The sequence below is a fragment of the Stegodyphus dumicola genome, chromosome 8 (genome assembly GCF_044657685.1).
Source record: "Stegodyphus dumicola isolate Sdum_Otavi_A_Nest chromosome 8, ASM4465768v1".
NCBI lineage: Eukaryota > Metazoa > Arthropoda > Arachnida > Araneae > Eresidae > Stegodyphus > Stegodyphus dumicola.
In genome coordinates, this window is record NC_140775.1 from 137,663,111 (window position 1) to 137,675,763 (window position 12,653).

At 33.8% G+C, this 12,653-nt stretch overlaps 1 pseudogene; it reads left to right on the top strand.

Annotated features, from left to right (window-relative positions):
* The first annotated feature begins 2,576 nt into the window (after positions 1-2,576).
* Positions 2,577-2,720, top strand: LOC146995973 (U2 spliceosomal RNA; annotated as a pseudogene).
* Positions 2,721-12,653: the final 9,933 nt, after the last annotated feature.

Below are 12,653 nucleotides of genomic sequence, written 5' to 3' on the forward strand. Positions count from 1 at the left end.
GAATAAGTAGCGCATTACCGAATGATTACACTCCACCATAAATGAATGCTGAAATCAAATTAGTTTAAAAAGAAAATATAACTGAGGATGCAAATGCAAATGTTACATTTCTTGATCATTTGTTTTGCACCATGCTTGTTATATGATACTCTTTTATTCTTCATGTGATCCAAAATATTAACAATAATTAGCAGGAGATACCACATAACAATTACTGTTTAGATTCTGATTATTCGTACTGCAAAGTACAGATTAATGTAGTGGTAGAAAGATACGCGATAACAGAAGAATGCCATATGCTTATCTCCCTTCATTTATTATCTGGAGTAAGCATATAATTTTATCGCTATTTTGTTCTTCACAGCTGATTTGAAAAACTAGTAGGTAGTATCATAAAAGTATATTTCATTTTCTTTTAAAACAAAGGAAATGTATTCGAACAATATGGTGTGTGAGGATTCATACTTCGAATGGAAATTGGAATTCGAAAACCGTGCTGAAATTCGTAGTAAAGTATTCGGATCTTATGAAAAATGGTGCTTAGTCTTTAATTATCACCACCCTAGTGCCAGTTTCCAGTTTTATAGGGAATCATGTGGTAATAAACTTCAAATAAAAGGAAGAATTACGATTAAATATCACACTTATATGTTTAAAGAAATCAGCAGAATGCTGGACTTTACTATAAACGAAGACATTAAACACGAGGAAATTCTTTCTCTTGATATGCTGATGTTAAGCCAAAGAACAGCGGATGTATCATGCTATATATGTGTAGCAAAGTTATCGGAAGAAACGGAAAAATCAGTGCAAACATACAGAGATCTCCAAAGTCCTAACAGTTTGACGCCAATGTCTGCACTGGACATGAAAAGTATCTTTGGTGTCTGCCGCGATATGCAGGCAATGTTTGAAAATCGTAAACACTCCGATTCCATTCTTCTCTGCAACGACATCGAAATCCGTGTTCACAAGTGCATACTTGCGGCCAGATCACCAGTATTCGCTCAGATGTTCGACGATGTGATGACCGGAAACGTTGAGAGTAAAATTATCGTCACAGAAGTCGATCTCCAAGTCTTAAAGGAGATGCTTCAGTTCATCTACACTGGTGAAATAAATCTGCGTTCTCAATCAATGGCTTGTGATATGTATTGTGCCGGCGACAAGTACGCTATATTGGATCTTAAAAATATGTGCCGAGAATTTATTATTTCTTCCTTGTCTACTTCGACAGCTATTGATATTCTCATTTTAGCTGATAAATATCACGATGAAGAGCTCATGAAAGGAACTACAGAATTTATTGCCAGTGTATTCGAAGATATTAAGATTACCGAAGTGTGGTCTAATTTTCTGCAAAACATTTGTTTAAGAAAAGAATCGTTACTTTCTGAGGATGATAAGCATCCTCAAAGCCTTAATGCTAAATAAGATAATTTCCATTATTATTTACAGTAGCATGCAAGTTTCTCATTATACGAAATTTTTATCGATATAATTTAGAAATTTTGTGATTATATAATGAACTTAAATGAATAGTTTAGCATTTTGAGGACAACAGTGTACTTCTCCCTTCAGGTAAAGAAATTCTATATTATACGCTTTATTACTCAATGGCCGACTGATAAAGTTCACATCATTGGTTTCTTTCCTAGGAGTAAGCTTTATTTTCATTGGTATGCGTATAACCCAAAATTTTGCTTTGTTATACAGGAATTATGAAAACAAAATGATATTTTTAAAACCGTTTATTCTTAACAATTTATTAAAATTTCTTTAATTCTTACCACAAAACAAAAAATGAATGAATATTATCATAAGCGAATTAAAATGTAAATATAGCATTTAATTACAAGGACTGGAAGCAGAATTTGCCAATATGCAACCTTTATCAGCTAAACTTATATAATTACTTATTTTAGCCTCTATTTTCATAAACTTACATTCATTAAGATTACATTTTTATTATTAGAGAAAGCAAGAAAGAAAAATATCTTAAATTATAGGCTAATATGTTTCAAGTGACAATAAATCTCATGACCGGATTAAGTCGATCATGCCGCTCAGATGGTTAAATTTGATAACATGATATTTAAAAAAAATTTGGTTAAATAACGATTCTTCTTCTTTTTATGCCTTATGAAGCCTGTGTTTCCCTTCGGTACCTTGTGCTCCTACGCATGCACAGTGCTACTTCCAATAAAATTGAGGACACATTCACACTACCCCAGAGAGAACGTCATTTCAGTATTCAGTAATAGTCACTATCCTTTAATTAAAACCTTTTATAAATTCTTCAGAATGTAGTTGGTGATAAAATTTCTCAGGAATCCATATCTCCAAGGATTCTTATTGCAGTGAACCAAGAGACAGCCATTAGATCTATGTCTCCCAGTTTCAACTTCTCTAGCATAGTGCCTCTGGCCCTATAGTAATTTTTACAATAAATAATTGCGTGCTGAGTGCTGTCAGCATATAACACTTATCACAGCAATGTGATATAGCATCTGCAGTTTCGCTTTGCTAATCGCTACTTCCATTGCTCTCTACAGATGCATAAAGCCTTTTCTTCTTTCGCTTCTCGACCTTTTGGCTAAGATCAAAGTGTAGTATCTCTACTCTTTTTTTTTTCACTATCACAGTAGCTGAATCTGCGTAATAACGATTCGTAGCAGATAAATCGCCATATCAAAACAGGCGATGCTGACTACAGTATTCTGATGGTTTAGGCGACCTTTAGGACGGTTTAGCAACATGAAAAGGCATCCCAAATCTGATCAATATATAAAATACACTCATGTCCATAAATTAAGGATAATGCAAAATCAGGCAAAGGAAGAGCTAGAAGCAAAACAAATTTGACTTCTTTGTAAAGCTTATTTCTTAAACAAAAGGTAAAGAGCAAAAAAAGATGCTATATGTTTGATATTATTAAAAAAATTAGCGATTTTTTCTCCCTGGAGCAAATTACAAAAAAAAAAACCTATTTACAAAAACCAATATTACATGGTTGATATGATTGTTAATACACTGTATGTCTCCCAGACGATGCAATACAGTCCGTACAACGCCTAGGCATGCTGAGTATCAAATTATCGATCTGATCTTGGGGGATATTACACCACTCAAAAAGCAATGCTCTCCGAAGTTCCGGTAGACATGTAGGAGGAATTGACGGGCTGCAACTCGTCGGCCAAGCATGTCCCACACGTGCTCTACTGGATTCAAGTCCGGTGAGAATGCTGGCTAGTTCATACGGGTGATATCCTCCGATTGAAGGCATTCGCTTACGATGTTTGCACGGTGAGGACGGGCGTTGTCATCCATAAAAACAAATTGTGCGCCCATGGCGCCCCGAAACAAACGTACATGTTGTTCCAGAATGACGTCCCGATAGATTTGGCTTGTCATGCTTCCCATTTGAACATGCAGGTCAGTTCTGGAACCCAGAATAATTCCACCCCAAACGAGCACTCCTGCACCACCGTAACGGTGTCGTTCAATGATGTTTTCTTGGCGGTAACGGGTACCTGGAGCTCTCCATGTGAAAGTCCGGCGAGAATCAGACTGCAAGCTAAACCTGGACTCGTCGAAAAACATCACATAAGCCCACTGTTGCTGTGTCCACAATGCATGCTCTCTACTTCAGGCTAACCGCAGGCGACAGTGAGTTGCAGTAAGTGGAACGCATCTGACAGGTCTACGATCATATAGACCAATCTGCCCTAAGCGTCTGTACACGTTTTGCCTTGAAATTGTCGTACCAGTGGCTGAAGAGAGCTGACGAGACAGGTCTGAGGCTGTGCTCCGCCTGTTTCTTTTGGCAGTAACTGCCAAATACCGATCCTCATTCGGCGTTGTAACTCTGGGGCGACCTGTGCTGTAACGTCTACTCACATTAGCATCATCTTGGAATCGTTGTCGAAGCCTGGAGATGACACTCTGGGCAATTCCAAGTTCGTCTGATAATTCCAGTTGAGTACGTCAACATTTCAGACGGCCGATAATTCTACCACGTAAAAAATCATCCAAATGCGTCCTTTGTGTCATAACTATTCGGTTATTGCACTGAATTGCTTATAAAGCGCCTGCGAACAATTTTACTTCTTTGCCTGTATTCCGTATATATCACTCTCTTACACTCTCGTCATTGTGACGTACCATCGGTGTCATCTGGTTACTTCCTGAAATTTGCATATGATTCTTGAAGATGTGTGTAGTGATTTTACAGGTGATATATTTGTTTTAGAGTTCGATTTCCGCGTGACTCCGAATTATCCTTAATTTATGGACATGAGTGTAGAATAAAAGTTCTCGAAATATGCTTAGAGCAAAGTGAGTGACATAAATTAGTTAAATTCCCGTGAACAAGTTTTCATGAGACAGTTATTTCTTATGAGCAAAGTATAAATGGTTTTAATACGTATATATACATTTAAGGCGTCTTTTGATCCCTTATTTTCATATCATATTTTTATGGGTAGTATCAGTTTTGTTCCTCTTTTGAAATATTACTTGCAAATATCTATGATAATTTTAAGGGAGTCTCCCAGACGGTATAGTGGTTAGAGATTACGGTGCCGAAAAGCCTGGGTTTGAATCCCGGTGAATACATGAATGTTTGTAAATATATAGTGTCGGTGCGGCATGGCGGCACTCTAAGCATACGTCCAACCAAAAGTCTTCTCGTGTGGACTAGTGAAAGGGGAGAAGGGTGGGAGATCCCTGATCCCCCCGGGTAACTCTTCCCCAAAATTGGGGATGGAAAATAGAAGTCCAACCTCTCTTCGAAATAGGCTCTGACAGCCATTGTTCCATGTAATATGGAAAAGGCAACAACTTTTAAGGGAAATCTAGTGATGGGAACTAGTGTTCAAGTATTAATTTAGTATTCATTTCTTAAATATGTACATAAAAATTTTACCTGAAAATTTCATACTTGATTTTACAAATAACTACTTCATACTCGATTTTATGACCTTTGTAAAAGTCATAAAAGAAGTCTTCATTGTTTAAGTAACTCAAAAGTGTAGCGAATATATTCTGTTATATTCAGAACTATAAAAATATTCGTGAACGTATTTATTCGGAGGCATGGAAATAATTTAATTCTGTGTACCCGATTTACTTGGTTGAGTGCATTAAGAGGTTAACAGTCGGTTGAAAAAGCGGCTGCGTGAAGATTTTATGATCTTCTTCAAATGCAACGTAAACATGGGCCAGTTTACCTTAAAAAAACTTCAAGGAAAAGTCTCTTTTGATTAGTAGATAAACTTAGTGTGTTTCATTTCAAGCAAATAATCTAAATAAATCCAGAACTTTCACTAGTTGTAAAGATTTATATATTAAGTTGTCTTAGTAAATAGATTTACTTATTTTGCTGTAAAATACATTTATTTGAAGGAAATTCTTAATTTGCTTGCTTTTATATATTTCAAACTTCCTAAGTAGCTATTCTTTTTAATGCTCTAAATGCTGATTTTTACTCTAAAATTTTACTTAACTGTTTAAATCAACTGAGTTCCACTTAAAAATTACATAATATAAATGTTATGAAATTTAATTTAATAATTAAAATCTGATATTTAAAAATAACGCTTTAGTGGTGCCATCTAAAAAGTAAATAACTAACTAAAAATGGTAGACCGCATACTACATCAGGACATTCATATTTTATTAAAAATTATTAAATGCTATGGAAAGTTATTACACGTTATAACAGCATGTGACTTAATATAGTAAACATTTTACATGTTTACACTCATTTCTTTCACCTGATACGTTTCACACTTCTTTTTGTTCATTGTGATGACTTATCTTTTACTCTTCCAGCGCGGTGTATTTCGTGCTCATTTCTTTTTATTAAGTTTATTTAAGATTTAATAAAGTTTTAATTCCGCTTCAGATGAACACTGCGCAAAAAAGGGGTAGTTCTATACAGTGTCTCACAAAAGTGATGGGACACTTGTGCTTTACAAAAGGAAACTGCAATAAAATAAATTTATAAAACATGTAAAATTTTTTGTGGGTGTGTTTCATACTTAAACTTAGTAACAATTATTACATAACATACATTTTCTCAAAATATTAAAATATTAATTTAATAAAAATACAATTCTTCAGAACGAAGCAAAAAATGACCCACATAAGTGATGGGACACTTACTTTTCCATCAAATATTTATCCAAAAATTTTACTTTTTAAAAGGTTTTAATATTTTGTTGGATTTCCTTTTACTTTTAAAACACGATTTAATCTTCTTGGGATGGGTTCGACAAATTTTTTTGTGATTTCTGGAGTGATTTTACACCATTCTTCTTGAAGCATCGATTTTAATTGTTGTTTTGAAGAAATGGTGTATTTGCGAATTCTTGATTCCAATTCTTGCCAAATATTCTCTATGGGATTTAAGTCTGGAGATTGTTGTGTTTTCATTATTTCAGGACAGTTATACAGCAGCCAGAGTCTAACGTTCAAAGCAGTGTGCTTGGGGTCATTGTCCTGGTAGAATTTAAAATCGTTATGAAGGTTCAATTTTCGTGCTGAAGATTTCAAATTTTGATTTAAAATTTCAATATACTTGTACTGATCCATTATACTGTCAATAAAAACAAGATTACCAACTCCAGCGGACAACATACACCACCATACCATAACTCCTCCTCCACCATGTTTTACTGTTGGCACCAAGTTCTGTTTACGAAATTCTTCCCTGGGTTTTCTCCACACCACGATTCTACCGTCAGAACCAAATATATTAAATTTACTCTCATCAGTAAATATAACTTCAATCCAGTAATCAGAATTCTTATTTTTATGTTGGATTTTGCGAAAGCCAATCTGTTTTCTATTTTCACTTACGAAGAATTTTTTCCTGGCTGCTCTACCGTGATATCCAGTAGATCGAATTACTCTTCTTATAGTCTCAGAATTAACAATTACTTCATATAATGCTTTTAAATCAGCAGCAACTTTAGGAGCACTCATTCTTGGATTTTTTTAAAATATTTCGAACGATAATTAGCTTTATTCCATTGAATAGCTTTGATGGTCGGCCACGTCTTCTTTTATCCTGAACCATATGATTCTTTTTATATCGTTTAATGATATTGAAAACTGTTGAATGACTGAAGTTAACTGTTTCAGTAGTTTCTCTAATAGATTTTCCACGTTCAATATGCAAATTAATAACTAATTTTCGAATTCCAGGCAAAGTTTCTTTTCGTTTAGCATTCATGGCTGCACAGAGCTAAAAAACACAAAAATTCCAAAACAAACTGGAGAGAAATACTGCAGACGATTTTATACATTATTGCCAATTGCTTTTGAGTAAAAATAAATACCCCAAAAGATATTTTTATTGCTTACTTCAGATGATTTTTGTTGCATAGTACGTAGTGTCCCATCACTTAAGTGAGCCATTCTCTGCTCTGTTCTAAACAATTTTATTTTTATTAAATTAATATTTTAATATTTTGAGAAAATGTATGTTATGTAATAATTGTTACTAAATTTAAGTATGAAACACACCCACAAAAAATTTTACATGTTTTTTAAATTTATTTTATTGCAGTTTCCTTTTGTAAAGCACAAGTGTCCCATCACTTTTTTGAGACACTGTATGTATTAGATTTATATATAGCATTGTTCCAATATAGGTATTTTGACACAAAATCGGACTTTTTTTTTGAAATGATATGCTTATTTTCTTCAATATTTTGATTCTACATCTCAAATTATGCCAAACTACCAAGTTTTTAAAAATTGCACGAGTAGCTTTTTGAAAACTTAGTTCTCAAAATTTCAGCTCTTTAATGTTAATTGAATTTGATAGATATTTATTAATATCTCTTTTTTATTAAACTTACTTGATTCCTTCTTCCAGAATTCGAAATTTAGTCTTAATTCAAATATAATTTGCACATTTTTTATGATTTATTTTTAAAAATTTGTATTTTTTAATATTTTTTATAAATTTCTCGAAACCTTTTTGTGTTATAAAATTTTTAACATCTTAAAGTATATCTATTTCTAGGGACACCTGCAAAAAATTAGAATTTTTTATTCAAAATTTTCTAAGATACACCTGAATTTACATAGCCGAGCGCTTTAAAATTTGGCCACTAGAATATGAAAATGAGAGGAGTTTTAAAAATAGGAGTAAACATTTAAGTTTAAGAGTGTAAGGTTTCGCAATTCCACTCAGCCATAAAGACACACTTCATATTTCTACCAGCTGCTAATTTTTTTTCGCTTTGAATATTAAATAATGACTCTTGAAATTAACCGAACCAGATGCTAGGATATAACTTAATTGCTTTAATTTAAAACAACTGAACTTTGTGTTGTCTATTATCTCCACGAAGTAGAAGTAAAAAATCTGATTTCTACACCACGTGACTTCCTTATACAGAATATTAAATTATACGCATTTTTTCCTGCATTTCATTTAAACTTATTTCCTCTAATTTCATTAGAGATATATTTCTCATTCAATTAATTAAGTTCTCATTCAAGGCAAAAATACATAAAAACTCAAAATATCTTCATTAAAAATTGAAAGATATAGAAAAGCATAAAACACCATATACAATTAAAACAATTAAAAAAACAATTTTACAATTAATTACAGTTTCTATTCAAAAACAAGCAATTCGGCCAGCAGGCAGGAAGGCAGATTTTTCGGTGCACAAAACTAAAAGTTTCATTTTGCTCCCACTTGGCAAAAAGACACTGAAAGTGCAGAAAGACTTAATTCACTATTATGCTAAGTTGTAATATGGCTGTAATGTAACAAATATGGCTGCTATGGTAAAACAAAATCTGTTGTGTACACCACATGACTTCCTTGTACGGAATGATAAAGCATTTTTCTTGTATTTCATTCAAACTTATTGGATTGAATTAAATCTGCTTCGTTGATAGCGTAAACCATAATAGAATAAATGCACTCTTTAAAATTTACTATATTTGTTTACCATAGCGACTTTCTGGCGCGCTAGGTTCACTTAACAGCGTTACATCTAATTCATAACTCAAAATGCACAAAATTTATATCATCTGAAGAGTTATCTAATCGTTGCCACATGCTCTATTCAAATACTAAAATAAATCTAAAACGATGTATAGAAGAAATTAAACAAATAAAAAATAAACAGTTTTTTACAGACGATTCAGCGCTGCTTACCTAATACTCATGCTCTACTCGTAACATTCTTCTCTGTCCGAAACAGACTGGCAACTGTATTTTCTGCTATTATGAAACACTTATTTACTCGAATTTTCTGCTATTATGAAACACACGCAAAAACAAGTAATTCGGCCAGCAGGCAAGATCGCAGATTTTTCGGTGCACAAAACTGAAAGTTTACTTTGGATCTCACTCGGCAAAAAGACACTGAAGGCGTAGAAACTGATTTAATTTTTTGTGGACGCTGACAATAAAGTAAATGCATTCTTTAAAATTCACTCTATTTGTTTACCATAGCGACACTCTGGCGCTAGGTTCACTTAACAGTACTATATTTCGTTCATATTATAACTCAGAATGCACGAAATTTATATCATTTAAAGAATTATCTAATCGTTGCCACATGCTCTATTCAAATACTATAATAAATCTAAAACAATGTATAAAAGAAACTTAAAAAAAAAAAAAAAAAAAAAAAAAAAAAGACAGTTTTTTTTCACAGGCGATTTAGTAGTTCACATTCAATTTATTCAGTTCTCACTTCGCGACAAAGCAAAAATACATAAGAACACAAAACTTAAACACTTATTCCCTCGAATAAACTCCACAGTGTATTAAGCATGATTTAATTCGCAATAATAAAAGAAGGCGTTATCTTTGTGGTTCCGAAGCTCATTTTCTCTGGATTAGCAACAAATCCATTATTAAGTTTCAAATGTAAACAAACATGGCTGCTTTGGTAAAAATAATTAGGCTTAGTCGCACTTAAACAACTTTTAAATTGATGGTAATTCTATAAATATTGCATGCAGATTTACTAAAGGCATAAAAACCTTAACCGGAAGATAAGGAAAACATAATTCAATCACTTCTAAAGCAAAAAAAAAATGCACAATTTACAAGGACATAAGAACAAAGACAAAGAAAGTGAGATCATTGAGCTGAGTAACAGAGTGGATATATATATATACTTTTGGCGCAGCCGATTGCAACAAAAATAGGAGGTGCACATCTACATGTTAAAGCGGTCCTATATACAAAATTGAAACGTTCTGAGACTACTCGTTTTTGAGTTATGCGAGCTACATACATACATACATACGTGCGCACAGACGCCACGAAAAATTCTCATCAGAATTTCTTTTTAAATCAGTTTTATAATTTTTTTTGGGGGGGGACTAAAAAGAGTTTTTTATTCTGTCCTTACTTACAAATGTCACACAAAAGCATTGTTAAATTGTATTCGATAGCGGTCAAAAAGGATATTTTTCTTGAAATATGATACCTGAAATTTTTTGCGATAACAATACTTCCTTTTTACTTCGTACAAGGAAATAAAAGTCGGATTGATCGGTCTGACCTGCACAAAGACTTAAAACTAGAGGTGAAATCTAGTTGCAATGAGGTGCCTCTGTTAATTTGGCTGCAGCCTCGAAGGTCGGACAAAGAGCAGAGTCGTAGCTAGGGTTTTCAGCGCCCAGGGACAACTGAAGATTTCGCGCCCCCTACTGGTTGCCAAGGATGGAAAACATTTAATTCTAAAATGTCGTAACATCAGTTTGGCGCCCCTTGGATTCTGCGCCCGGGGACAGATGCCCCCCTTGCCCCTCTCTAGCTACGCCCCTGACAAAGAGATAAAAGAAGTCTTTTCACATCAGAATCAGGCGATGGACACCTTTGTTATGTACGAGTGAAGGAATCTCGCCCCCACCCCGGAAGTAACGACAGGGCAAGTTGGCCCTCTAGAACTATCACTCTTCGTCTATTATGTTAGAGCCTATAGCGCATTCTTCCTGTTAACAAATATCTGAAATTACGGGACTGAATGTATCAAAGTCCCACATTTTCATGAAGTGCGAATGTTAATGTTTTTATCTTATTAAAATCCATGTTATTGTTGGAACTTGAGTTAGAAGTTCATTTGAACCTTGTATCACAACCGGGGTTTTGTGTAGCGGTTTCGACCATTATACCACAGTCAATTATTCTGTAGAAAAGAATAACTCTTTGATGCTGTAAATATGCCGTTAGAAACATCTTTCGTTTACTTTAGTAACGCTGAAAACGTCCATATGTATTCTTCTCCTTTTTCAATGGCCAGACAGCCCAGGATCGGCCCTTGCCTTCCTCAGAATCGAATTCCAAGCTCATCTATCCTTGGCCTTGGACATCCAGTTAGTTATTTTTAAAATTCTTAATTCTGTTTCCAAACAGTTGAGCCACCTAAGTTTAGGTCTGCCTCTTTTTCGGATGCCGAATGGTCTGGCCGAGAAGATCTTTTTAGTTACACGATTTTCGTCCATTCTGCACAGGTGTCCTGCCCATTTATTTCTCTGATTCCTTATGTATTTTACTATATACTGATAAAAAATTTGAATCCTGTAAAGAATATATTAAAAATAGCCGTCTTATGTAAAAAATCCCATATATGTTAAAAGTCTGCTTTGTATAGAATTTATTTGTAAATCAGCCACGCTATATGGCAATGTAAAAACTTTTGAATTATTAATAAATACTAGATAAGGGCGGACGTGGGCAGAACCGATTAACCGTAATGGTAGAGGTATGGGGCCCACGTCCTCCGTTACTACTACTACTACTACTATATCTAGTTCTTTAAAAGATTTATAGAGTTAGTTGTTCTTCTCCAGATACTGTTACATTTTATGCCACGAAAAATACTTCTCAAAATTTTTCTTTCAAAGACAGAAATGATAGTCCATATGTATTATTCAGACATATTAAAATTCAGTATATTTACATTTTATAAGTATCTAGAATATTAAGAAATGAAACAAATATTTAAATTAGTAAAAAATGCGAACATTGCGTTCAATAACTCGGTTCAATACCACTATAATTTGAATGATCAATTTCAGAACTTAGTCACATCGAATGACAGTACTCTTTCAATTATATGTTCGATAGTCGCGTGGAAACGAATTTGAAAAACTTATGTCTCGAACAATGGTAACACTTAATCAGGCTGCCTAGATCTCAGTAAAACCTAATGTACTAAACGTAACGAACGTAATACGAGTTAGCATGACATAAAGATAACTGAAAGTAACGAGAATAATACAAGTGAACAAATGAAAGACTCAACTGCAGAGATTTCAAATATCAAATATTTTGGTCATTATGCCTTTATGATGTAGCAGAATGTAACCGAAGTTTGGTATTTGTCCAAACTACATATGAAATGTTTTCGATGAAACAAACAGATATGTCATAGAGAATAGAAGTGCTCCTTATTTATTTTTTATTTTTCCCCAGCTTTGTCAGTTTTATGCACACATCCATCACAGCAGTTGATAATTTAGAAGCAAAACTAAAATCCCACCTGCTTCCATGCACCAAAATGCCAGCATTCACTTTTCCGCAAACATAGTAAATACTTTGCTTATTAACATCTCTCATTCTGCAATAAATCATCAGATATGACAATCATTAGAAATTT